Genomic DNA, 26297 nt, shown 5'->3' on the forward strand with positions numbered 1-26297 from the left:
CAATCAATTATGAAAAAAATAAGTTTGGACTTGAAAATTTCGAACCGAATGAGACCTATCTTGCGTGATTTTTTTCCGAAAAATCGAATCGAAAAAAAAAGAAATTATGTCTATTTTACCCTCAATTCCCCGACCTTTTTACTATAGTTCAGAAAAAAACATGTTCGGACTTGAACATTTTGAACCCAATGATACAAATCTTATGTGTTTTTCCGAGGAATCGAATGAAGGCTATTTGAGACACCGCACGCATTAAAGTTATAGATGTTTTTACCCTCAATTCCCCTCTTTTCTCATTTATTTAAAAAAAACGCATGTTCCGACTTGAAAAATTTCGAACGAAATGAGACCTATCTTGACCGCGTTTATATTCTCAATTTTCCTACATTTTTAATAAGTAAACTCCATATTCTGATGCCAGCGATGGCTCAAACAGCCTCCATACGATTTCTCGGAAAAAATCTCACAAGATAAGTCTTGTGTGTTTCAAAAATTTTCATGTCCGAACATCTTTTTTTTCTGAAATAATTGAAAAATGTAGGGGAAAAAAACTAAAAACAGCAATAACTCCATTTTACGATTCATGAAGTTGCACAAATAGCCTTCATTCGATTCCTCGATAAAAATACACTGTATAAGTCTCATTTGGCTCAAAACTTTTAAGTCCGAACGTGCTTTTCCTGAACTATTATTATTAGCCGTTATTACTTCAGTTTTCAATAATCAATTTGTGAAAAAAAAACTTAATAACTGAATCACTTCCAAGTATCGCCCTGTACAAACTTACAGTCAATTTCACTTTATTCTCTCCCCAGAAGCAGAACATAACAATCATATTTCTTTCCTTAGAGCACTTCCGTCGGAACCATCCGGTAAGTCAAATAAATATGTAAGGGTATGTGCTTCTGCCTGCACCTGTAAGTATGCAACGGTGATGCGGTTACAGATCGCTAACAAACATTAGCCCTGACACATGTTTGATCAACTTTCGAAGCACTTTGGCTGGCTCACACACACGACGGGTTGCTTAAGGGAAAACTTTTTCTGCCACCTTTCAGTGAGCATCAGACTGGTGGTGGAAAATTCAACTTTTACCGCGATTTTTTTTTCCTTCCTTGACACAAACTAGTTTAGGGTGTGCGGTTAGAGAACGGATTCTGTTTTTGAAATCTGTAAAAATTTAAAAAAAACTGATTCAATTTTAAAAATTTTAAAGAAGGCGGAACTATTCCAACAATTTATCCCTTCCGGGAAATTTCGATTAAGCTAGTCGACTACTTACCTTATGAAGTAAGACTTGAGCAACACGTTCATCATTGGAAACGATAAACGACGGATGTTCTTGTGGAAAATTTGAGCGAAATTGGGTTAGAGAATTTTGCAGACGTGGAAAGGTGGATGAGTTAACGACGACGATGACGATAAGAAGAAGTAAGTAGTTCAGGAAGTGGGTTGGATAAGATTTATCTTGAGCCGTTGTTGGGAAGATGCTGTAGGAACACAAGTGATGATGGGAAAATTTTGAAACAAGAAGCACTTGTCTTGTAAGGGAGATAATAACCACTTTCGATCGATGAGGAATCGAAAAAATTGGTAAAATTTTCAAGCAAAAAATCATAGAAAATGGTAACTTTTGCAAAAAGTTGAGATTCAGATTTCAAAATCCAAGGTCGCAACAGAACAGAAATTGTTTTGCCTCTAACCAAATGGTCAAAAAAATTTAAAAATTTCATGGCTCAAAATGATAATCAAATTTCAGTACCAGAATTGATTAACAATTATTCTGAATTTTCTCAATGAACTCAAGATCGCTAAAGAGTTGAAATGAGATTTTGAACAAGACTTCAAAACTTGAACCAAACAGTTGAAAGATTCAACTTCTATTTAAAATATTCTACGAAAATTGAAAACCAAAATTTTAAGTCAACATGAAAATCCAAATCGAAATCATAAAAAAAATCACCCAGAATGAAACGCCACAAAGTAACTTCATAAAACGTACGAAAATTTTCAAAAAAATGTCAAAAACTTGAACATTGGAATAGACACTCGAAGTAAGAATGAGAGATGTGTTATTAAATCATACTGTATTTATATCTGAAATGATACGTTGTTAAGCAGATTAATTTTCAATTTTAAAACTTTCTCGAAAACGACCTCTCTTTAATATCGAGTTGATAACATAAATATGTTATTTTGCATTGTACTATAATTCGGAATCTTTCGGATATTTTAATGGAGCAAAGCAACTGAGAATTACAAAAAAAACAAATTCAAGAAGATAAAATATTCTATTTGTAAACCATTGAACTTTTTGTTGATCAACCATTCAATGGTTTAAAAATTCTAGAAAATATTTTACTTGAAACCTCTTCGCAACAAGATGCTCGAAACTAATTGGAATAGGGACGCAAAATACGTCTAAGGATAAAGCGCCAATAAACTATTTAAAAATAATTTGAATGAGTGAGGGAGGAAAATTTCGCCTTAAAGTATGCAATAACTCTAGAGTAGTAAACAAACTTGCAGAATTCTCTTTGTCTGATACTTACTAACTGTGAAATGAGAACTAATATGGCAAAAATTGTCAACAGACCTTTTATCTTTGGATTTTGCTAGATTTTTGCTTAGCGTCAGGGCACCCTGAATTAAGGATAAAATCTCCTGCAACTGAAAAAGTATCACTTTTTTTCGTCTCACGAAAACGCTTCTAGTTCATCTACTGGTTCATGTATCATTGTATCAATCTAACTTTTGTAGCATATAAACTTGAAAATACACGCTGTCAGAAAATGCAAAAGATGGTGATCTGAAGAATTTTTTCAAAAAGTTATGATAAAAATAAGAAAAAGGGATCAAGGATCTCCATTTTCCCCTGCTCATAAACATTTTTGGAACTAGACGAAAAAATTTACAAGTGCTTCAGGCCATTAAGCAACCAGAAAAAAATCTTCTATAAATTGAAATTAAAATATCAAAACAAAACACTGAACTTGAAGATAGAGTAACAGAAAAAAATATGCTTAGAACAAGTTACTGATTGAATTTCAATCAGTTGGATGAATTAAGTTGTTTGAAAAATTTCAAAATAACGTTAAACGGGTCAGCATGCAACATTTGTATACGACAACACTTATTCAATTTTTATTATAATATAATGTTAAAAAAAAGTTATCATTTAATGATAACAAAACGATGATGACATATTTTCTCACATCGTGAGATAGTTTCTTTCAGAGATTTTGATTCTCATAGAAAATTTGACAAATCAAGAAATAGTTGTGTACAAGTTTTTTCATTCTTCGATGCCGTTAAAAACTTTACCCAGTATCACGGATTGGCTTAATGATATCACCTTAAAACTTTATATTGCTTTTATTATCCTATACCAACACTGTTGGTGTGAAAATATTTTTGAATCACCAAATTTTTTTAATTAAATATTTTTATTATTCAGGTACCAGTCTGGGCTAAATGCATCAAAATGCATATCGAAGGTTCACCTTTTAAATTTCGTTTCCATATGCTGGAATATGATAGTTTTGCATCACGCGTTTATTAATTTCATAATTTCTTCCATCCAAACATTATTTTTTATGATTTCCGCAAGTAGAATTTTTTGGATTGTTTTTTACCCCTAAATGTATGCAGCACCCTTATGCTTTTTCTTAAACAAACGTTTTTTTATGTTTTTGACAGAAAAAATCGTAAAATTTTATTCGAACAAAGCCAAAAATTACTGCAATTGGTGCTTTATGCGTTATGACATCACAAATATATCGAAAAGTTTAAATTTTTAAACGTTTTCATTTGATTTTTCGTTAAAATCAAAGTTTGTTACAACTTACTGCTTTTTCTTAGTAGGTATGGTAAAAATCACATGTTTTTGAAAATTTAAAAATAACTGGATATTCTGACTACGACTGATGTCCCATCAACCTTAAAACGTTAAGTTTTTAGAAGCCATCGAAGTTGACGGTAATCAGTCAAACTCTGGACGTAGAACCTGAGCCGGTTGAAAGCTTTCTCAAGTTTCTTTCCAAAAAAAAGTCATAGATTCCGATTACAAGGAATCTAAGATTGGTCGTTCAGCAACGTAGCTGAAAACCTAAAATAAAAACTTTAATCCGAACCGATTGAAATTGAAAAAATATAAATAAATATAAAAAACCTAAGAAAAATAGGAAAAATAATTACGGTATGTATTTGATGATAAATCTAAAATTAAACAAAAACAGGTCATAACCCTGAACTCAAAACTCGGCTGAAATATTAATATAATACAATAATTTGCGTTTGTTGAAATCATCAAAGCTCATAAGAAATAAATCTTAAAATCTGAAATTTGAAAAAAAAATTAAAAGACTAAAATACAAAACCTGTGTAGTACCGTCAACTGGGGGAACTTTGATCATTTTTTTCATTCATTTTTGAATATTTTGGAAAGGGTTGCTTTTTCGTAGCACCTAAAAGCTTCAAAACACTTACTGAGGTGAGGAGTATTAAACATGATCATTGATTGCAGTTAATTCAAATGACATTCGTGATAATAATTAAATGTTTGTTACAAAACCGGACTTCGAGTTTTGGGGAAACTTTGATCACTATGGTTTTTACGTATCTCAACATCTTCAAATTTATTGTTATGATGCCATTTAGCAAAAAAGGCTCAAAACAACGATAAAAGTAATTTTTCGTTTGGACGCAATTGAATTTTTCAACTTTTTCTTTCAAGAACAAATATACACTGAGGTTTTTTTTTACGCGGTTTTTCGTCCCGCGTAAAAAAAAAACCGCGTTAATTCGAAATTCCGCGTAAAAAAAACCTCGTTAATTCGAAAATCCACGTAAAAAAATCCCAAAATTCGAAAATCCACGTAAAAATCCATTTTAATTAAAAAAATCGCGCAAAAAAGCACGTTACTAAAAAAACGCGTAAGAACCATGATTATTTAAAAATTTGCGTATAATGATAGTTTATTTTTATGATAAAAAACAAAATCAATTAGATTAATAGAAAAGTAGAGTATAGTGAGGCTTATTTGACAGTGTGGAATTCAGATCGTCTCATGTCTCATGTCTCATGTCTCACATTCCATGTCTCAGGTCTCATGTCTCAGGTCTCTATTCTCATGTCTCATGTCTCAGGTCTCAGGTCTCATGTCTTATGTCTCAGGTCTCATGTCTTAGGTCTCATGTCTCATGTCTCAGGTCTCATGTCTCAGGTCTCATGTCTCAGGTCTCATGTCTTAGGTCTTATGCCTCATGTCTCAGGTCTCATGTCTCATGTCTCATGTCTCAAGTTTCGAGTCTCGAGTCTCATGTCTCATGTCTCCTGTCTCAGATCTCGAGTCTCATATTTCAGGTCTCAAATCTCAGGTCTCATGTCTCAGGTCTCAGGACTCAGGTCTCAAGTCTCAGGTCTCAAGTCTCAGGTCTCAGGTCTCAGATCTCATGTATCACGTTCTTAGTCTCAGAGCTAAGATTTTCCCAACTACAAAAAGATCCTAAGTGTTTTCCTTTGAAAAAGTCTTAGAATATTTTCTCTCAAAAACCGCGTTCATTCGAAAATCCGCGTAAAAAAAAAACCGCGTTAATTCGAAAATCCGCGTAAAAAAACCGCGTTAATTCGAAAATCCGCGTAAAAAAAAGCCGCGTAAAAAAAACCGTGTAAAAAAACCGCGTAAAAAAAAACCTCAGTGTACTCAAAAGATGGACAATGTTGCTAAATACATTTAGGGGCAAAAATTATAAACATTTTTCAAAATTTTTTGGCCTCAAAAACAAATGAAATTTTACCTTCATGGAATTCCCTAGCTCCTCGCACTGTTCCCATGTTTTTTTTTTTTTTCAAACATAACCATTTGATATTGTTTTTAGCCATTTTTTATACGGACTTTTTCATGGAAAATGGCCGCTTTTTTCAATATCCAAAAATTATCATCAAATGGCCATAAAAACAACACTTAAACTAAGTCTAAACCAAGAAAAAAATTGAAATTTCACATTAAACAACCCATTTGCTCCTAAATGCTTTAATTTGATCAGGAGAGATGTTTGTTTGTGAGCCTTCAAAATACCAGATATTTAAATTACATTTTAAGTAACATTAAAAATCTCCTAATAAAAACCAAATTTAGCTCATTTATTACTCAATTTATAGCTTTAAAACGAAGTAAACAGTTTCCAGATATTTTAACTTTATACTTAGTTAATGATGATTATCTGCAAAAATTTCATGTTGATCAAAGTTACCCCGCTGATCAAAGTTTCCCCAGTTTACGGTACCGTACATTTACCAGGTTAACACTTCTTTCAAATAAATTAATTCCAGTTTAAATTAACAGATTTTTTTAATAATAAAAATATCAAGTTTGGTAACCAAGTTTAAAATTAAGTGAGCAGAAATGAAATATTCGAATAAAAGGATTGAGAAAGTACACTGTAAATTTTTGCCTCGATTTCCAGCAAAAAAAAAATGCTGGAAACGTTCAGCAATTCAATTTTTTGCTGGAAACCAGCAATCGGTTTTCGAATTACTGGATTTTTCAGCAATCGGTTGTGTTCTTGTCATTTTTGCTGAAAAATCAGCAATCGGTTTTCACATTGCTGGACTTTCCAGCAGTTGATCTAGTTTGCTGGAAAATCAGCAATCGAGTTGTCAATTTCGAGTTTGTTTTTGTTTCGTACGCTGTAAGCAAGGTGAGATTCTATTTCACGAATTTTGGTAAAATTAATATAATTATTTTATTTTCCTCTATATTCTAGCAACCAGATAAAAAGTCAAGGGTGAGTTTTTTTTTAGACAGATAGTTATTCTCTAAAATATTCTTATCAAAACTAGTTTTACAGGTGGCGGATGATCAACACTTTGACACAAAGCTGCCAGCTCAGAGCCGGATTTATAGAATATTTAAAAAAAAATATCGTGTTTCTGGAAATAAATGTATCCCTTTATGGAAAAATGGGAGGAAATAATTGTTTTTATCACTTATTATATGCACAGCCAGTAATCAAAATTTAATTTTGAAATAAAATATAAATTTGATACTAAATACAGCCGGTTGTGTTGAAAGAAATAGCTGGTTTCCAGCAATCTGGATTGCTGATTTTCCAGCAATTTGAAGTGCTGGAAACCAGCATTAACGTTTGCTGTTTTTTCCAGCAATTTAAATTGCTGGAAATTTCGCTGGAAAGTCAGCGAGACAAAAACCTGCAAAATTTTGCTGGTTTCCAGCAAAAAAAAAATTGCTGTATATGTGAAAAAAATATAAAACTAAAGTAAAGCGTTCGTAATCTTGCATGGTAATAAAATAAAAATTTCAACGTGAACATAAGATTTATATGTTTGTTTTATTGATCAGGATTAATAAATAAATTCCAAAAAAAAATGTTAAAAAAAAATAATCTAAATTAATAAAACATGAAAATTGGAGATTTTTTTCAAGTACAATTTCTAGAACAAGAATTGAATTCACCATAGTGAATGAAAATATCTTAATCCCAAAATAAATTGGCGGAATTAAATCCGTAATTATTTTTGCCTTTAGACATTCTATTTAACGACACTATATGATGTACTTTATAATTTAATATACCTTCTGTATTGAAACTCAAATCATGACAAACAAAAACCCTTCCTCGTCTTAACAATGGGTTTTTTTTAAAGAAATGTTACTAAACAAGTTCATAATTCGAATACAACCATTTTAAACTTGAAAATTCATTTATTGAATGTTATTCAACACATCAACAAGTAAAGAAGCCATGTGCAGGTTTTTACTTCTCGAATTAGCAAAAAAAATTAAACCTTGTATCCTAGTATTCTACTTATTCTAGACATTTTTTTAAACAACTGTTTCTCACATCACTGAAGAATATCTTTGAGTTTTTGATTTAAAAGATTTTAATTCATTTAAGGCTCCAAAACGATTTAAATTATGCTTTATCTGAGATTCAAGTTGATTTGAAATTTCTTAAACATTTCGTCAAAATTTCCCAATTTTGCAAAATCCTTCTATAACTTTTTCCTTAGAAGTCGAAATTACTCGCGGTCTTCGAAAAAAAAAAGATTTTTGAATTAAAATCTTTAACTTCCAAATCTTTGTAAAGTTCTACAGTTTTGCCAAAAAAAAAACTTCACAAAATTATTAAATTAATTTTCACCTATTTACCAAAGTGATCTCGATATCATGAGCTGTTAGAAAAAAAACAAAAAACAAACTATCTGCATGTTTGGAATCAGCGTCCCCAAATTAGTCATAACTAGCTCAGAAAAATGTTAAATTTGTCGCCTTGTGTTATCAAAATGAATTTATGGAAACCATCAACTCGATCTGAAAAAAATACTTGGTGGAAACAGAAAAAACAGTAGTAATTTGAAAAACCGTTGCAATTTTCGGCTTACCGATTTGATGATATTTTTAATAAATCTGAAAACAACGTCTTCAGATCTGTTGCAGACCCGTGCGAAGGGCTAGTTCATGGGTGGGGTTTTCGAACTTCAAATTTAGTTAAAAGTAATAACAAGACCAAAAATGCTCTAATTAAGGAATTGGATTTCTAAATACATTTTTTTAAACCATTTTCTTAAATCCATGCTTTTTCCAGTAAGTCATAAAAAAAATCAAAATAAAGTTTCTTATCCGAACTAGAAAAAAGCCTGAAATTGAATTTTAAGCAGTCTAGTTTACAATTTTGGAATCAATTTTTCAAAAACACCAGGAATGCGTATTGGAAAATTTTGAACAAAATCAGATTTTATAATGCCGGACATAACAATAAGTGCACAGAAATAGAATACATAAAATATAACACAAAATCTTAAAAGAAATGAAATCCGAATTCCGCTCTTTTCAACACCTGTAATTTTTTTCTCAACTATTCTATCCATCTTATCCATTTTCAGTTCTGATATTTTTTCTCCAAGAATATAGATTTTCTCCAATATGCTAAAAAATAAATTTATTAAAATAAATTTCATAACAGGTCCGAAATTAACCATGATAAAAAAAAAATGTTCAGGAAGTGGATAAAAGTTGTTAATTTGGTCATCTTAATTATAATTTTTTTCTTCTTGATTTTCAGTTAAAGGGTCAACTTTAAAAAATCCACTTTTATATCTTGAATTTGAAGAAAATATTTATTCGTAATTCGAAATGTGGATTACTTATTAGAAATAATTGCATTTTGAACTTGAAATAATTTATTCAAAACACTTCGTTGATTATTGAACTTCAGTTGATAAAAAAGATATAAATGTTGAATTTCATTTGAAGATTGCCAGTAATCAAAGGTAGGGATAAAATCTTTATTTTTTTTTTGTTAAAATTCTTCCAGTTATCATAAAAACCTAAAAAATCTCATTTCAGAAGTCGACAACAACCACTTTATATATTTGTAATACAACATGTTCAATTCAGCATTCTGTGGTTTGCTGGTAAAGATAGAACTTGTACACAACAGGGGTTTGAGTAGTTAAGGTTACTCAGTCCTTTGAAACGTGGAGACAGGCAGGCAGCATTCAAAGCTTATATTGACTAAGTACAGGTTGGAAAATGGATTATTTCTTAAATGATCAATTGAAAAAAACTGAAATAATCAAAATAAGACATTTAAGTGGTGAAAACAAGTGAAACGTTTAAAAATTTTCAACCGCAGGTTTTGCAGTTCAAAATTCAAGATCTGAATATTTTATCGTCTTTCATTTATAATTTTTGGAAAAACAAAAGGTAGAAATAGTATTTTTCTTCTTGAAAATTTAGAAATCGGAAACTTACAAGAAGATTTTTTTTTCAGAACAGCCAAATTTAAAACTGAAAACCTTTTAGAGACGAACCAGCCAAAGGCTGAAAGTCTCTCTAATAAAGACAAAAAAAAATTGAAAACCCTAGACAAATTGATTGTTTAATCAATAGTTTGACTGTAACATTTGTTTTGAGTTAGCAAATTCAACATACAAGAGTTTTTAGTTGAATTTGTTGAATGAAAGGTCTTACAATTTTAAATATTTATTTATATATATAAATTGAAAAATTAAGGAAATAGCATTTTATTGTCTTTGTTTGTTCGCCTTGAACTCTAATCTTTTGTCAGATTTTGCACTTGAAAAAAAAAAGAGTTATTATATTGAATATTTGATGAAACCTGCAAATCGACTTGACTTTTGCTTTAAAAAAAAATTTTAATTTAATTGCGTTTTAAACTTCTTTTTGTTCAAATTCCCACTTTTACAGAAAATGTCTATAATTTTTTTTTTATCACAGAACCCAAAATAACTTTCAGAATTGTAGAAAAACGGTAATTGATCTGAACTTTAATTTTTTTAAAATGTTTTAAAGTTGTGTCAGAAAAGTGCAGATATTACTCAAACGATAACACTTATTTTTAAACATATTAAGGAGTAATGTTATGTTACTACTTGTCCAGTAATAACAAGGTCACGATCGACGGCGACGAGCTGGAGATAGTCGAAGACTTTGTCTATCTCGGCTCCCTGGTGACCGCAGACAATGACACCAGCCGTGAAATCCGGAGGCGAATTATTAGCGGAAGTCGTGCCTACTATGTACTCCACAAGCAACTGCGGTCGAGAAGACTTAGCCCTCGCACGAAGTGTAACCTGTATACGACGCTTATTAGACCGGTTGTTCTCTACGGGCACGAGACATGGATATTGCTCGAGGAGGACCTGCGTACACTCGGAGTATTCGAGCGACGAGTGTTAAGAACCATCTTTGGCGGCGTACAGGAGAACGGAGTGTGGAGGCGAAGGATGAACCACGAGCTCGCGCGACTCTACGGCGAACCCAGTATCCAGAAGGTAGTGAAGGCTGGCCGGATACGCTGGGCGGGACATGTTGCGAGAATGCCGGATGACTGTCCTGCAAAACAGGTGTTCGCCACGAATCCGGTAGGAACAAGACGAGCAGGGGCGCAACGAGCAAGGTGGTTAGACCAAGTGGAGCGTGATCTGGCGAACGTGGGGTGCCCGAGAAATTGGAGAACGGTTGCCATGGACCGAGTGAATTTTAGGAATTATGTTCGTCAAGTTATGTCGTAAGACGGAATACTATGTAAATAAAAAAAAAAAATAAAAATAGTTATGTTACTACGGTAAATTCATTTCTAAAACTGAAACTGCTACTTGCAAGAATCCTCCATGAAAAGGGGGTCTGACCAAACATTTTGGAAACAACATTCAATTGCCACACCATACCGAATCGAGACTCATCTCAAGAATACACAAGAAGGGGTACACAAGACAATGAAATTTACAATATTTCCGGGGTGCATCAAATTTAGCTTATTTTTCGAATGTTCACTAAGTTGTTTTCTATGAGCTCTCGTTTATTAAGATTAAGTCAGCTATCTAAAATATATCAATTATTGTGATAAAAAATCCAATTAGGTCCAAACAGCGTTCGATTAACAAGCGAGTACTGTACACTTCAAATAAAAGTTTTAAATCACTGACCAACTTTCTCGCAGACCGCGAGTAGTTCGACTTCGGAGCTAAAATTAATTTTCTAAAATTTTGAAATTTTTTTTTTTCATAGATTTCTGAATCTAGAGTATTAACCATCAAATGCTACACCCCGTCTTTAGACGGGGTTCACTAAAATCGGTATAAAACATAAACAAAGTCAATCATAGTGTTTTCTTATTTTTTGCGCTGAATGTTTCAAAATATGTTAATCTAACAATCCTTACTAATGAAAACTGTTTGACAAGCAGTTGTCAAAAGCTACAGCTGAAAGAAGTTTTAAAACATGATAAAACTGGAAATGGACCAATTTTTCGAAAAATCATCAATTTGGTAGCTTCAGAAATCCTTGATCCCTGTGTTTTCCGATTTGAGAAATATGTTTGGTAGTTAGGTCTAAAAAGTAGCACCATTCTGGATTAATTTTTTGAGAAAAAAAATCCTAAGTTAGGTAAGAGAGATGAAACATAAACATGAATGGCGGGGTTTATAAAAAAAAATGACAACAAATCTGGAAAAAAGTACAACATTCACTGTTCATACAAGTTGAAATATCTCAGTTATTTGTGGAACAATTACAACAGAAAATTATACGAAAATATAGCTAAGAGTCAGATTTGATATGTTTCAAAATGAAGTAGAAAAAGTTGAAGTGTGTGAAAACTACATCCGAAAAAGTTAGGGAGAATGGGTGTACTTGATCCTCTTTTCTAATTTTTATCATATCTTTTTGGGAAAATTTAGCATCGTCGTCTTTTACATTTTCTGACAGCCACACAGGAGTATTTTACCCCAAATCCTGGCCAAAACCTCGAAATCAAAATTTTGAAAAGATCTATTTTTTTAGGTTTTTCGGTTGTTAGGTAGTTGTTGATTATTAGTATTGTCGATTTTGAACCATCGGTATAATGAGTTCGTAATGGCATAACTCGAAACATTGATGTTTCAAAATAAAAAATTTTGTCTTCCAAAAATCGGTGTAAACACGTACAATTACAGGCTGCGTAACACGCAGAATAATGTAACTACTAACAAAATTTATTCTACAAATCTTTAGTTTAAATATGACCAATCAATTGTGGTTGAAATTGCGTTCATTTCTTGATAAACAGATGTGGTAGAGAAGCTAAACAAAAAAGTTAAAAATTTTTTGAACAAACTCATATTGTTTTTTTTTTACAAATTAGTGTTGAAGTTTATCTTCCGGGTTCCGCCGGGAAAAAATTCCCATATCACACGAATTTTTGTAACTTCCTTAAATATGTCCAAAAGAAAAATCGTGCGCATACTTGCGAACTCGAGCTATTTTCTATTTTGAAATCTAAAAATTTGAGCGATTTTTGTCCCTAATTTTGTTTCAGATAGCGAGCATGCCATGCATTTACTTTGTGTTATACACACGTTTTTTATTACGTTTGATTTGTTTGTTTAAAAAATGGTGTTTTTCATCATTTTTGATAGTTGATCGGCTGGTTTGCATCTAATTTGCTTGAAAACAAACATTTTATAAGGGTGCAGTGAGTGGCCGAAAAAGACCAAATTTAAGAAATTTGAAATTTTGGATAAAAATGAGTTGTGTATACTTGAAAACAACGAAAATAAGATTTTTATTCATTCTAAAGAGAAAAAAAGGTTTTGGCCAGCTTTTTCCATAGAGTACTCCTATGTGGCAGCGTATAATTTCAAATTTATATGCTCAAAAAGTTGGAACGATACATGAACCCGTAGATGAACAAGAAGCATTTTCGTGGAAGTAAAAAAATTGCGATATTTTTGGAGTTGAGGAAGGCAGACTTGATCCTTTATTCCGGGGGCTCTAGTCATTGGAAAAAATCATATCTAATTTAAAAAAAGAATGTTAATTGACTATTTTGGTCGTGTTTTTTTTTCTCATTTGTCAATTTATAAATGTTAGAAGAAGAAAATTGCAATACTATGCTTCAACCCTAGTATTATTGCATACTTTTAGGCGCTATTTTCTGAATGTAAGAGAAAATCAACTTTCTTAGACCTTTTTGCCAGACAATTATTGTAGAAATATCAGTTATTGGATAAATAACGGTAACCTTATAATCAGCAATGATCACTATCTGTTTAGAAGAAAAAAAAAATACATTTTTGAACTCTAGGGATCAATTGAACCCATCATGAACATTTTTGAAATGTCGAAAGTTTACCATTGTTTTGAAAAAAAATAGAATTATGAAGTTTATATTACAGTCTAACGATTTTCGTTTTGCAATATATATTTTTGTTTCAATTTTTTCATGTCAGAAACATTTTAAAGTGATAAAAAAAGATCTTCAAGTCACATTTTGTGAAATCTTTCATACAAAATTGAATAACTCTAAAAATTATTTTGTTGAAATTTTTTGAGCTGATAGCGTAGTTGTTTTGCTTCGTTTAGAACAGTGGTCGGCAACCTTTTGAGTCGGAAGAGCCAAAAACATAAAATTTCCAAAATTTCAGAGTTTGAAAGAGCCACATTAAAGATTTATTGTTTTCTTTTATACAAAAAAAATTGTTTTTCGACTTTTTTTCTTCTCTAATCGTCTCTATGTTTTTGAACTTATTTCGGAGTTTTGTTTGATATTTCATGATCAAACTTTCAAAGCGAAATAATTTTGGAAAGTGATGAGAAGAATAAAAGTGACAATAAGCTTCACATAAGCACAGAAATTTCACGCAGATTTATTCCATGAGGAAGATGCCAATCAGCATCGAAACGCCGTTTTTAGAAAATAAAGACTAATAGGTATGCCGAAAAAAAAATTACATTAAACTATACTATTATAGTTTTTTTTTCTAACTCTTGGATATTTCTCTTAAATCTGTATCTGTTATAGATTCTCTCCTGGATCGTCAACTCTTCTAACATCGTTTGACTTAATTTTTATTTTAATGCGTTGGCAAAAATTGAGTCAAGAAAATTTTAAATCCATATACAGCTTAAATGAATGCTTTGTATGATGATAAAGTGAAAGGTTTGAACATATTTACACTAGCAAAACATTCTAATTTCTTCAGCAAAGAAAAGATTTTAAAATAACAAAGTAAAGGTAAATAAATTTTCTCAAAATTATCAAGCTTTTTTATGACATTCCCCAGATTTAGCTTATCCTTTCCAAAATCCAGAAGCATGAGGTTAAATTTATGTAGCCGAAAATTTCAGTCTTCAAACATTATGCTCCTGAGAACTGGTACAATTTTCTAAATTCATGACATTAAGCGAACGTGTCTTCCGAGTTTTATGCATCTTCAAAATTCTAAAATCTCATTTAATGCAAATGTGATTCTTCAGTAATGTGCGTCTAATTTAATGAAAAATGAAATTCAATACATTGAATATTATTCATCAATGCTTGCCAAAGCTTTGATTATTGAAAAAAATCGGTAGTTCCTTACAAATAATTAGGTATTAGTACATTTTAACTGGATATTTATAAAGATTCGAAACCAAAAAATTTAAAAAATAAATCTACAATGAGTAACTTTTAATAAAAAAAAATTATGTCCGTTGATTAAACTTGGTTCAAAATGAGTGTGCTTTTGGTTAATATTGGCTGCAGGAATCACACTTGAAATTTTAAATGTGTTCAAAGACTCAAAGGTTCACTTTATTTTTAAATAAACGTAAATAATAAAAACCTGCTTTGGGGTTTGAAGGTAAATGTAGTTATTGATAACAAGTATGAAACCTGTGATTAAGTTTTCAAATAGATTTTCAGAATTGAAATTTTCATTCACTCTCAATGCTGATTCGATTTTAAAAAGTTGTGAAACTTTAATTTGTAATTCTCGATTCTTAGTTTTGGAATTTTGTTTTTGAAATTCAGGCATTTATTCACTATTTAACTATTTATTCATTGAGTAAGCTTTCCAGATTTTTTCTGTACGTATCCAGGTCAGGCAAAACCGAGCATAAGGCCAAAATTTAAGATTTTAACCAAGGCACATCATCGGCGTGAAAAACTTATCTCACGGCTTAAAAAAAAGTTGAATTTTTTTTTATCATAAACAAGAGTTTGGCTCTTTAAAACTTACGGTAGGATCCGTTTAAAAAAAAAAACAAAATTTAAAAAAAAAGTTGAAAATTTGGAAATCCGTAAAAATGGTGAATAATCCTTGAAAACCTTGGGCCTTTCTCTTCGAGATCTTCTTCGAGAATTTCTTTGAAAATCTGTGCAAGCTTGGTTAAAACCGAGCAATCTGGAATGCGAATGAGGCATCTATATTCAGATACATTCAAATTATCGTTTTCAATACAATCAACATGATAGGATTGAGGAGAATTTTCCCATATTTTTATGTTGTAACGCACCTTAGTTGTAAATATTTTTCGAGATGGTTGATGATTTCTTCTTTTGGAACTGATCAATTTTCATAGAGCAGAAAAAAAGTGATAACGAGTGCCTAAAAACTAAAATTCGATGAGAGTTACGTTGTTCGATAACAATACAGAGGCTGTCCAAGAACTACCTTTTTTGTAAATGATAAACTTTAATTTCCTGTTAGCTCAACTTTTGTGATCGATTGATTCAAAAATGTACATACGTGTTGGAAATAAGAAAAAAATATTTTTATTTTTGTGGTTTTTAAACCGCAGTTAATCTTTGCATTTACGTTTAATGATAAAAAATAAAGCTTAATACCGTCAAACGGGGCATCATGCAACAGCGGGGTTCGATGCAACATTTATATAACACTACATTGAATCAATTTTTAATTTAATGTATTGTAATAAATTTATCTTTTAATGATAACTAAATGATGATGACAAAATTTCTCGCATCTTAAGCTAGTTGTCTTAAGTTTTTTATTTTTATGTAAAATTTGAAAAATCGAGCAATAAATGTACAAATTTTAACATTTTTTGATGCCGAAAAAAACTTTACCCGGTATGACGGATCGGCTTGACAAAATTACCTACAAACTTTTTACAGGTTTCCTCATATTATACCAACATTGTTGGTGTAAAAATATTTTTCGAACAATCACTCAATTTTTTTAAATAAATATTTAAATAATACAGTTACCAGTCTGGGGTAAAATGCAACAAAATACAAATAAAAGAAACACCATTTAAACCTCATTTCCATATGCTGGAATATGATTGTTTTGCATCACGCGTTTGTCAACATTGAAATTTCTTTCATCCAAACATTTTTTCTAATGATTTCGGCTTTTACAATTTTAATAGAATTGTTTTACCCCTAAATGTATGCAGCACCCTTAGTTTTCAGAAAAAATCAGTAAATAAATTTTTACAAAACAAAAAATCACTGCAAATGGTGTTTTCATGCGTAATGATCTTTAAGTCATCCAAAATTTATCAAAAACTATACATTTTCATATGTTTTCATAAGATTTTTAATCAAAAACAAAGTTTGTTGCAAGTTACCCCATTTTCTGAGGAGGGTGAAAATCGCATGTTTTTAGAAAATTAAAAATAACTGAAGAAACCAATAATTTTTTTAACTACGCCAATTTGATGTCCCAGCATCCTTAAAACTTTTGATGCATAAAGGATACGATTAACTGTGAACATAAGTTTTTTAGAAGCTATTGAAGTTGAAAATTGTTGCATGTTGCCCCAGTTGACGGTATCTATGATGATGTTACAGAAACAGTGAAATGCGAAAAATTGGTCTTAAAAAAATGCTGTTTTGCCGTTTTATTCAAAGCATATATGTAATCCTAGTGCAAAGAGCTAAAGAGCCGCAACTTTGTAACCAAAGAGCCGCAAGCGGCTCGCGAGCCACAGGTTGCCGACCTATGGTTTAGAACATTTTTCTAGAACTTTTGATCCTTGTAAGTCATTCCAGTTTTGAGAAATAGCTGAAGAATCAAGTATCTCCAGGGATCAAGTATCCTCATTCTCCCCTACTGAAAATCAAATTCCTTAGCCCCTGGGCTTATGCAATTTGAAAAAAAATGTTAAAAAAATTTCCTAATCTAAAATTTATTTTTTCGTAAAACAAATTGGATATCGGTGTCCTCATATAAGTTGTAGAGAAAATAATAACTTTCCGATTGAACAATAACGAACAAAGTTATGTCTCTTGAAAGTTGACGTAAATTCACTCAGTTTAAACAGAACGGGGTAGTGGACTGAATTCACGTCACAAAAGTTCAAGATATTCTGAATCACTGTTAAGAGCCATCAAATTTTATGTACACTTCTAAAAGTGATATTTTGGTATTCCGACTTGTACAATCATAAATTTTCAGTATCTTTTCACTTATTTTGACTGGAACTTGAGTAGCACTATTATGAGAAATTATACGTTAAAATTACTACAGTTTCTAAGAGATGAACCAGCTGAAAGCTGAAAATCCCTATAATAAAGATATTTAAAAAAAAAAACTCCTGTTTCTCACAGCCTTTACTAAAAGATTCAGAAAATGAATATAATACTTTTTCAACATTTTTTTTTTTTTTGAAAATATATAACAAAAAAAATCAACTAAATTATGTTTGATTTGTCTATAACCAAACATCTGGAGGGACAAAACAAATTTTAGAGCAAATTTCTAAAAAAAATCAAATTTTGTGACGTGAAATGAATGTTGAATTGGATTCGAACTGATTTCTTTAAAATTCAGTGTTTCAGAATCGTCTCATCATTTTCAAAGATCATACTTTTTATTGCTATACAATGTTACAGTTTTCTCGTGAAATTAAAAAGTTTTCATTTTTCGTGACGTGCATAAACTCATTTGCGATTTATTTTTATCGCTTTTTAAAACAACTTCATTGGATGAAAAAAAAAATTTTTTCCCACACAATGAAGCACTATTTGTTGGCTCCAAAACGTATTTAAAAAAGTCAAAAAATCAATCCTAATATTGAAATTAATTATTTTGTCAAAGTTGTCAACATTTTCACCTTTTTCAACAAAAAAAAAATTATTTTCAAAATTATTTAAAATATGAATTTTTTTTCTCTTTTTTCGTTGGTTTTGAGTGATTTGAATTATCAAGACTATTGACAAGTTTGAGCCTTTTTCATACGCTTACGGTTAAAAATCACTTGTGAGCGGTACAAGCACGTGAAATGTGTTTTCTGGGAATTTTTCAGCGAAAAAAAAATTGAGTTCTAGAGGGTAAATCACCTATCTGAATCCTTGATTGATTAGCTTATAGTAGATAAGTAAATTAGAGAAGATGGACAAAATCTGATAAAAGGTTCGTATTTAGGACTCCAAAATCTTCTGGAATCAGTCAAATTTGTGTAATTTATCACAATAGCTTAACTTTTTAAAAGAAAAATCAAAATTTCCATAAATTTCACTTTTTTCAGAAAATTAACTCATCACTTTATTACAGGGTAAAAATCCTAACTTTGAACATGCTTTGAATCCTAACGCTTTAAAAAAAGCGTAAACGCTGTAACACGAGAATCTCAACGAAGCGTCAGAACATCTCGTGTTTGGATTGATCAGTTTCTGCAACAAAATGAGAACTGTTAAGTTGAGAAGTTCAACTTGATCATCGAAAAACCTTGAGTGATTCAAAATTTTTCGATGAAATGTGATTCTTTTTAAAAAGTGGAAATTATTAGATCAAAATAATTAATAAATCTAAATTTAAAAAGAGTTCGACAACTACAATAAACGGATTTTTTTTACATCTCCCAAATCACGCTAAAATTGCCTTCTACGATATGTAGTTTTTCTGATGTGTATGAACTTTTTTAAGCATGGTAAAAATAATGTGTAGTAGATGGACGATGATCTTCTGCCTACCTGTAGGCGATTTAATTATTGGCTTACACTTAATGGTGAGTTTTTGTAATTTTAACTATTCTCAGCCGAAAATCTGCTGATAAAATATCAATTTATTAATACTGTTTCAAATTTGAAACATTGTAAATACTTTTGGAAGATCCATTTTTATCAATTAACGAAAATTGTCTCAAAAATTACAAAGATGGTTGGAAATTTACAGAACGCTTCAAGAAAAATTACCATTTTTTACCTGGACATGTAGGTAATTTTGCAAGGTTCATTAAAGTTGAAAAAAAGAAAAATCTGTTCAAAACAAGCCGAGCCCCACAAAACCGGAAGTCAGTATTTTCATCCTGAGCAGATGCAAATTGCATCCACACCGGTTACAGCGGAGGCCACATTACAACTGACTTCGGTCCGGTGGCATTCGGTTGGATTCCGTCGTCGTCTCCGTCATCCGACTTCGGTCGAAATTTTCGTAACCCGTTCGGTTCTTTTGGTCGGACCCAAACCATCCATCCATGGTTCTGGTTCGTCGTAACGAGACATTTCCGACCAAATCATCAACCAACATCACCATCGTCATTGGCGTCAGCGTCATTGTCGTTAACTGGCGTCTGGCACTGTCGCTGGTTTGGAACAGGAAAAAATCCGAACCCGGAAACAGTCCACAAGACGACAGTCATGGCGTGGCAGTAAATGTAAAATCATTGGCGAATGTTTTGACATTGAATCCGACGACGACGTCGTCGGATGATGATGATGATTTTTCGGTTTGTTGGAACGAGGGGTATCTTTTTTAAGACTACTTTGGTCGGAGATGATTCTTTTCTGCGCGCCGAGGGGGTTTAGGAAAAAAGGAAGGGTGTTTGGGATTGAGGTTGGACGACTGTTTGTTCCTCAAAGTAGACTGCATTACTGATGCAAATGTTGAGGCACGAAGGAAGAAGTTTATGGCTTTCCTCCGTGTTGAGTGACTTGTGACTGGCAAGCTAGTTAGAAGGAAAATTTTTCGTTCAACTACTTTTCTTGCTCCGTTACAAGAGGCTCTCGGAGTCAAGAGTTCAATTGTGTGTACCCACCGAAATCACAGGCTTTTCATGGTTTTTTTGAGCTAAAATAGGTCGGATTTGGTACTAACCTTTTCGTCGAGGCCAACGGGCTCGACCAGGGAAGCCACGGCGGCGGTTTTCGCGGCACCGTCGCCAAGTGGTGGCTGCTGAAGATGATGCACTTTAGCGTCGGTCCCTCGATTCTTCACCGGGACGCCTTTGCGGCGAGACCTGGTTTTTGTTTTGGTATGAATCTTCGAAACTAAAACACTACAACACCGAGCACCACTTTCACTAGCACTGAATATTTTCGAAACCGGAATTGATTTCTGTTGCGTTGATAAACTTTTAACTGAGGGAGACACTTTTCACCTGACACTTGGACACTCACGGTGTGGTGATGTGCCGTTGCCTACCTGTAGGCGATTTTATTATTGGCTTACACTCAACGATGAGTTTTTGCAGTTTTAACTTTTGTCTGCCGGAAATCTGCAGATTTGAATTAGCAAGATAAGAACGACACCGAGCTATTATGTAACACGCACACACGACATTACAGTTACAGGAGGGAAAATACGGAACGACAGCGACGACAACGACGACGATGGTAGAGAAGCGTAAAAAATCGGAATCGTTGCTCCAGAAGCGGAAAACCGAACTCGGGCTCGTTTGTTACTAACTGCCTGCCACTAGAAATTCCCCAAGTCAAGGGATGGATGCTCTGGAATACTCGGAACCGTGCCAATTTTCGTTACGACACATTCACAACGATCTACGTTTGGAAGTTTACTGGCTGCTGCCAGTTGAAAACCGTTACTCACAATTTAAGCTAAAAACCGTTTTATGAACTAGCAAAATTAGCCAAACACTTTAGCTCTAGGGATTGTTACTACTTTTTTCAGGGACTCAAGACACCTTCAGACCAACAACTGCTCCGGATGGCGTCCAGATATGGAATGCATCCAGCAGGAGATGCTCGGTGGACCGCACCGCAGCGTTTTGGGTCTGTAACTTGGGCCCAGTTCCAGTGACCGAATCCAAACAAACACAATACCTTCTGTTCAGATGTACCCGACGACGACGACAACCAATATGGAAGGACGAATCACAACCTAACGGCTTGAAATCTCGCGCTGTACTAAATAATGATAGCCATCCAGCATTACTTTAAATGTAGGTACTGTGTGTGCATTATTCTGTTTTTACTAAAACTCACGCCGCCCCCACATATCGGTTGGGCCCCGAATTGCATACAGCAAGGCGCTGCACCACCAACCCGTTTTTCGACCCGAAACCCGACGACAACGAGCAGCAACGACGACGACGATGTGCGCCTTGTTGTATGTAAAAATACACTGAGTGTGGCCCAATGTAGTTGGCAACTACTTCCTCGTTTCGATGATTCGTGCAATCTGACACCCGACCCACCCCATTTATCCGATAAAAATCACTCGGTCCAGTACACTCTCGCCAAAACCCCCACCTCCAACTCAAACCGGTGATTTCCTACCTAGTCAAACTGCACATAAACATTGCTGTTGGCCGCCCGTCGCCGCTACACGGAAGCCAAAAGCGCACACACAACAATTACAAAAGTTACCAGGAGCAACTCGAATCGAACTCGACCGAAGGACGACGACGGCGACGAAGCTTTCCAGCTACAACCCTATTTACTCACCCATACACCGATAGCGCTCGCGCTATTGGCAAAACTACTGAATGCACATGTAGGTACCTTTCCCAACCTCCAAAGACCAATCCAAAACCATCGACTTTACACAGCAGCGGCCGCTCGCTCGGGTAATTCCGTGGCAGTACCCGACCCGACGATGACGCTGGAGCCACGGAGCCGATGCACCCTTTTTGCTCTTACAGCTGCCGGCGGCCAACCGACCAAACTAACTGTGATGATGATGCATCCACCGGCCGTCGCTGCCGCCGCCGAGTGCATCCGAATGGGTTACGAAGTTGCAACAGAAAACTGTGCTCGGCTGCAGTGCTCGTTAAAAGCACAGGAAAATCTCGCCCTGCTGCCACCCATCACAGCGTCAAAGGAAAATTGTTGGTACACCAAATTGTACCCACATCGTCAGCACTACTACTACTATCATCGCAGTGATGTTTGGATTTGCTTTTCCTTCGAATCGAACTAACGGGCCGATCTACGGATGGATGGAAGCAATGTTGCCACATTGCCCGGAAAAAGATTTCCTTTCGACTTGTTGTGATGTGTTTCGAATTTGTGTGTGCATTTGTTCACATGATTTCTGGAGAAGTGGGCGAACCAATTCTTCTCAATTTGGGCTCTATCGATGGGGAATTTTGTCCTCTAGAAAACCTCAAAAAAAATTTAAAGTTTGTGGAAAACCACAATAATTATAAGCAAAAAACTTTGTTACTATTTCAAGCGATGATTTACGCCTAAATGTCTACAACAAAAAGTTCACAAAGTTCACAGAACACTTAATCTTAGATTCAAAACCATCGCAATGATGTTTGGGTTTGTTTGTCTGTCGAATCGAACAAAGGACCAATCTACTGTTGGATGGAAGCAATGTAGCCACATTGCCCGGAAAAAGATTTCCTCTCGACTTGTTTTGATGTGTTTCGAATTTGTGTGTGAATTTGTTAACATGATTTCTGGAGAAGTGGGCGAACCATTTTTTTTCAATTTGGGCTCTGTCGATGGGGAATTTTGTCCTCCAGAAAACCTCAAAAAAATTTTAAAGTTTGTGGAAAACCACAATAATTATAAGCGAAAAACTTTAAACAATTTCAAAAGATGATTTACGTCTGAAGGTCTATCACAAAAAGTTCATTAAGTTCAGAGAATACTTATTCATAGATTGCATCGATGGTTTGCATCGCAATGATTTTTGGATTTGTTTTTTCCTTCGAATCGAACTAACGGACCAATCTACTGTTGGATGGAAGAAATGTTACCACATTGCCCGAAATCATATTCCCTCTCGACTTGTTTTGAAGGTTTTCAAACATGTGTGTGCATTTGTTCACATGATTTCTGAGGAACTGGGCGGATCAATTTTGCTCAATTTGAGCTCAATCGATGGGAAATTTTGTCCTCCAGAAAACCTCAAGAAATTTTTAAAGTTTGTGGAAAACCACAATAATTATAAGCGAAAAACTTTAAACAATTTCAAAAGATGATTTACGTCTAAATGTCTATCACAAAAAGTTCATCAAATTCAGAGAATACTTATTCATAGATTCAAACCATCGCAATGATTTTTAGATTTGTTTTTCCTTCGAATCGAACTAATGGACCAATCTAAGGTTGGATGGAAGCAATGTTGCCACATTTCCCGGAATCAGATTTCCTCTCGACTTGTTTTGAATGGTTTCAAATATGTGTGTGCATTTGTTCACATGATTTCTGGGGAAATAGGCGGATCAATTTTGCTCGATTTGAGCTCAATCGATGGGAAATTTTGTCCTCCAAAAAACCTCAAGAAATGTATAAAGTTTGTGAAAAACCAAAATAATTATAAGCGAAAAACTTTTTTAACAATTTCAAGAGATGATTTACGTCTAAATGGCTACCACAAAAAGTTCATTAAATTCAGAGAATACTTATTCATAGATTCAAAACCATCGTCATGATGTTTGGATTTGTTTTTCCTTCGAATCGAACTATCGGACCAAACTACTGTTGGATGGAAGCATTGTTGCCACATTTCCTAGAATCAGATTTCCTCTCGACTTGTTTTGATGGGTTTCAAATATGTGTGTGCATTTGTTCACATGATTTCTAGGGAACTGGGCGGATCAATTTTGCTCGATTTGAGCTCAATCGATGGGAAATTTTGTCCTTCAGAAAACTTCAAGAAATTATTAAAGTTTTTAGAAATTCAAAAAAATTGTAAGCGAAAAACTAATTTACTATTTCAAGCGATGGATGATTAACGTCTAAATGTCTTCCACAAATAGTACACAAAATACTTTATCATAGTTTCAAAGCATTACTTTTATTGGATTAATTTCCCATTTCACAGAGAAGCGTCTTGGAAAAAAGGAATTCAAATCTATGCTCAAAACATACGTTTTTTCGAAGATTTTCGAAGATTCGTGTGGATGGCGATTTTTGTCCAGGGGCCACAGGGAACACAGATTTTAAAAGTATGTGCTACAAACAAAATTGTTTCTGTTTCGGCCCTGGAAAAGAGAGATTAGCTTAGAAAGCACAAAATTTTAAGGCTGCTGCTGATTGCTTATTTCGAATTGGCCTTCCGCTGGAAAAAGACGGGATTGGTTTAGCAAGCACAGAATTTGGTTTAGCAAGCGCAGGCTGCTGCTGCTGCTGATTGTTAGTCGTGATTAAGCCTTCCAGTGGAAATAGACAAATTGACTCAGGAAGCGCAGATTTTAAAGGCTGCTGCTGTTTATTTGATTTGGGCGATCGGTTGGGAAAGACGGATTGTTTTAGATAGCGCAGATTTTTAAGGCTGCTGCCGATTGTTTGTTTGATTTGGCCTTCCGGTGGAAAAGATCTGGATTGGCTTAGCAAGCGCAGAATTTAAGGCTGATTTCAAAAGTGACCGCCTAAAATCCGGGCAAATTTTCTCAAAACCCAGAAATTACTCAACAAAAGTCAAGGTGAAAAATTGAGAAAAAAAAATCATCAAAACTCATCGACGGATTTTGAATTGCATCTTAGGCTTCCAAAAAACTTTTAATGAATATTTAAAATAAAAAACTTGCTCAAAAAATGTTGTTTTTGAGGCGATCGTTGTTTTTTTTTGTATGATTTGCCAAATAAAGTGAATAAACCCGGACAAAATCGGGGCATATTGCAATGAAATTCGGGCAACCGAGCCGGGCCGGACTGTTTCCAAATTTTGTACTAAATATCCGGGCAAACCAGGATAATACTGGGCAATCTGGCAATCTTAATTAAGCCTTCCGGTGAAAAAAAAACGGAATTGGCATAGAAAGCGCAGATTTTAACGGCTGCTGCTGCTGATTTTTTGTTGTGATTTAGCCTTCCGGTGGAAAAAGACGGAGTTGATTTAGAAAGCATGGGAATTTAAAGCAGCTGCTGCAGATTGTTTGTTTGATTTGGCTTCCCAGTTGGAAAAGAGGGGTTGGCTTAGAAAGCGCAAATTTTAAGGCTGCTGCTGCTGAATGTTTGTTTTGATTTGGTCTTTCAGTGGATAAAGATGGTATCGGCTTAGAAAGCGCAGATTTTAGACCAGCTTCGTGCTGATTGTGTATGATATGTAGAGTTGTAGAATTGAGATTAAGGATATTTGAAAAATAATACATTGTTTTAGAGAAAAACTTAAGTCTGTAAATAAAAGTTTCTATTTGGAAAAAAGGTAAGAGAGAGAAGGAATGTAGAGACGAGATGAAAATAAATCTTACTTAAAAAAATAAAATAAAATAATAGATCCATTCGGCAACACTGCAGATATTTAAATTAAAATTAAATTAAATTTAAATTAAATTAAAATAACTTTGCAAACCCTCGGCAAAACCAAGGTGTGTATATATTCAGGAGGTGTTACCGAATATCGAATTCCCGATTCAGCCATTTTGGCTATGTAGGCTATGCAACTATGTTTGTTTACCAACATACCATCGAAAAGCTGAGCAAAAAATAAACAAACTCATTGAGAGCCCCGCTCACTCCTCGCCTACTTACTATGCAAGTCGGAGAACCTAGTGTATCAAAAGACCTTGGGCAAAACAAACAAAACAAAGTCGATCATTGATCTATTCTTGTGAGCGACAGACGTGTCTGACCGAATCTCTGAATTGAGATTTGTAAGAATCGTAAAATAACGACAGAATGAAGTCCTCCAAAAAGCTTCAGGATTTCGTAAAATATCGTGGAAATCTAAAAAAAAAACCCCAAGCAAAAACCGCTTTTACTAATCATTCTGTTATAAACCAGATTTTACTTCTGAACTTCGGCAAAATATCTCACAAAAAATGCTGATTTCTTGACTTAAATAATGGCTTTCAAATGATTTATTTAACATTATTGGTGGTTACTTCAAAAAGTCAAGT

At 33.6% G+C, this 26297-nt stretch overlaps 1 protein-coding gene across 8 annotated transcripts in view; it reads right to left on the reverse strand.

Moving 5' to 3' along the window:
- LOC129740357 (sex determination protein fruitless) overlaps positions 1 to 26297 on the reverse strand; it is a 761972-nt gene that overhangs the window by 728193 nt on the left and 7482 nt on the right. For 2 of the 8 annotated variants that reach the window (XM_055732010.1, XM_055732011.1), the window contains exon 2: positions 20357 to 20756. The gene's annotated coding sequence lies outside the window, so the exon portion shown is untranslated. Of the gene's footprint in view, positions 1 to 20356; positions 21556 to 26297 lie in introns of those variants that run through there. The other 6 variants (XM_055732014.1, XM_055732021.1, XM_055732012.1 and 3 more) reach the window with 6 other exon arrangements.

Source organism: Uranotaenia lowii, chromosome 1 (assembly GCF_029784155.1).
Source record: "Uranotaenia lowii strain MFRU-FL chromosome 1, ASM2978415v1, whole genome shotgun sequence".
Classification (NCBI taxonomy): Eukaryota; Metazoa; Arthropoda; class Insecta; order Diptera; family Culicidae; genus Uranotaenia; species Uranotaenia lowii.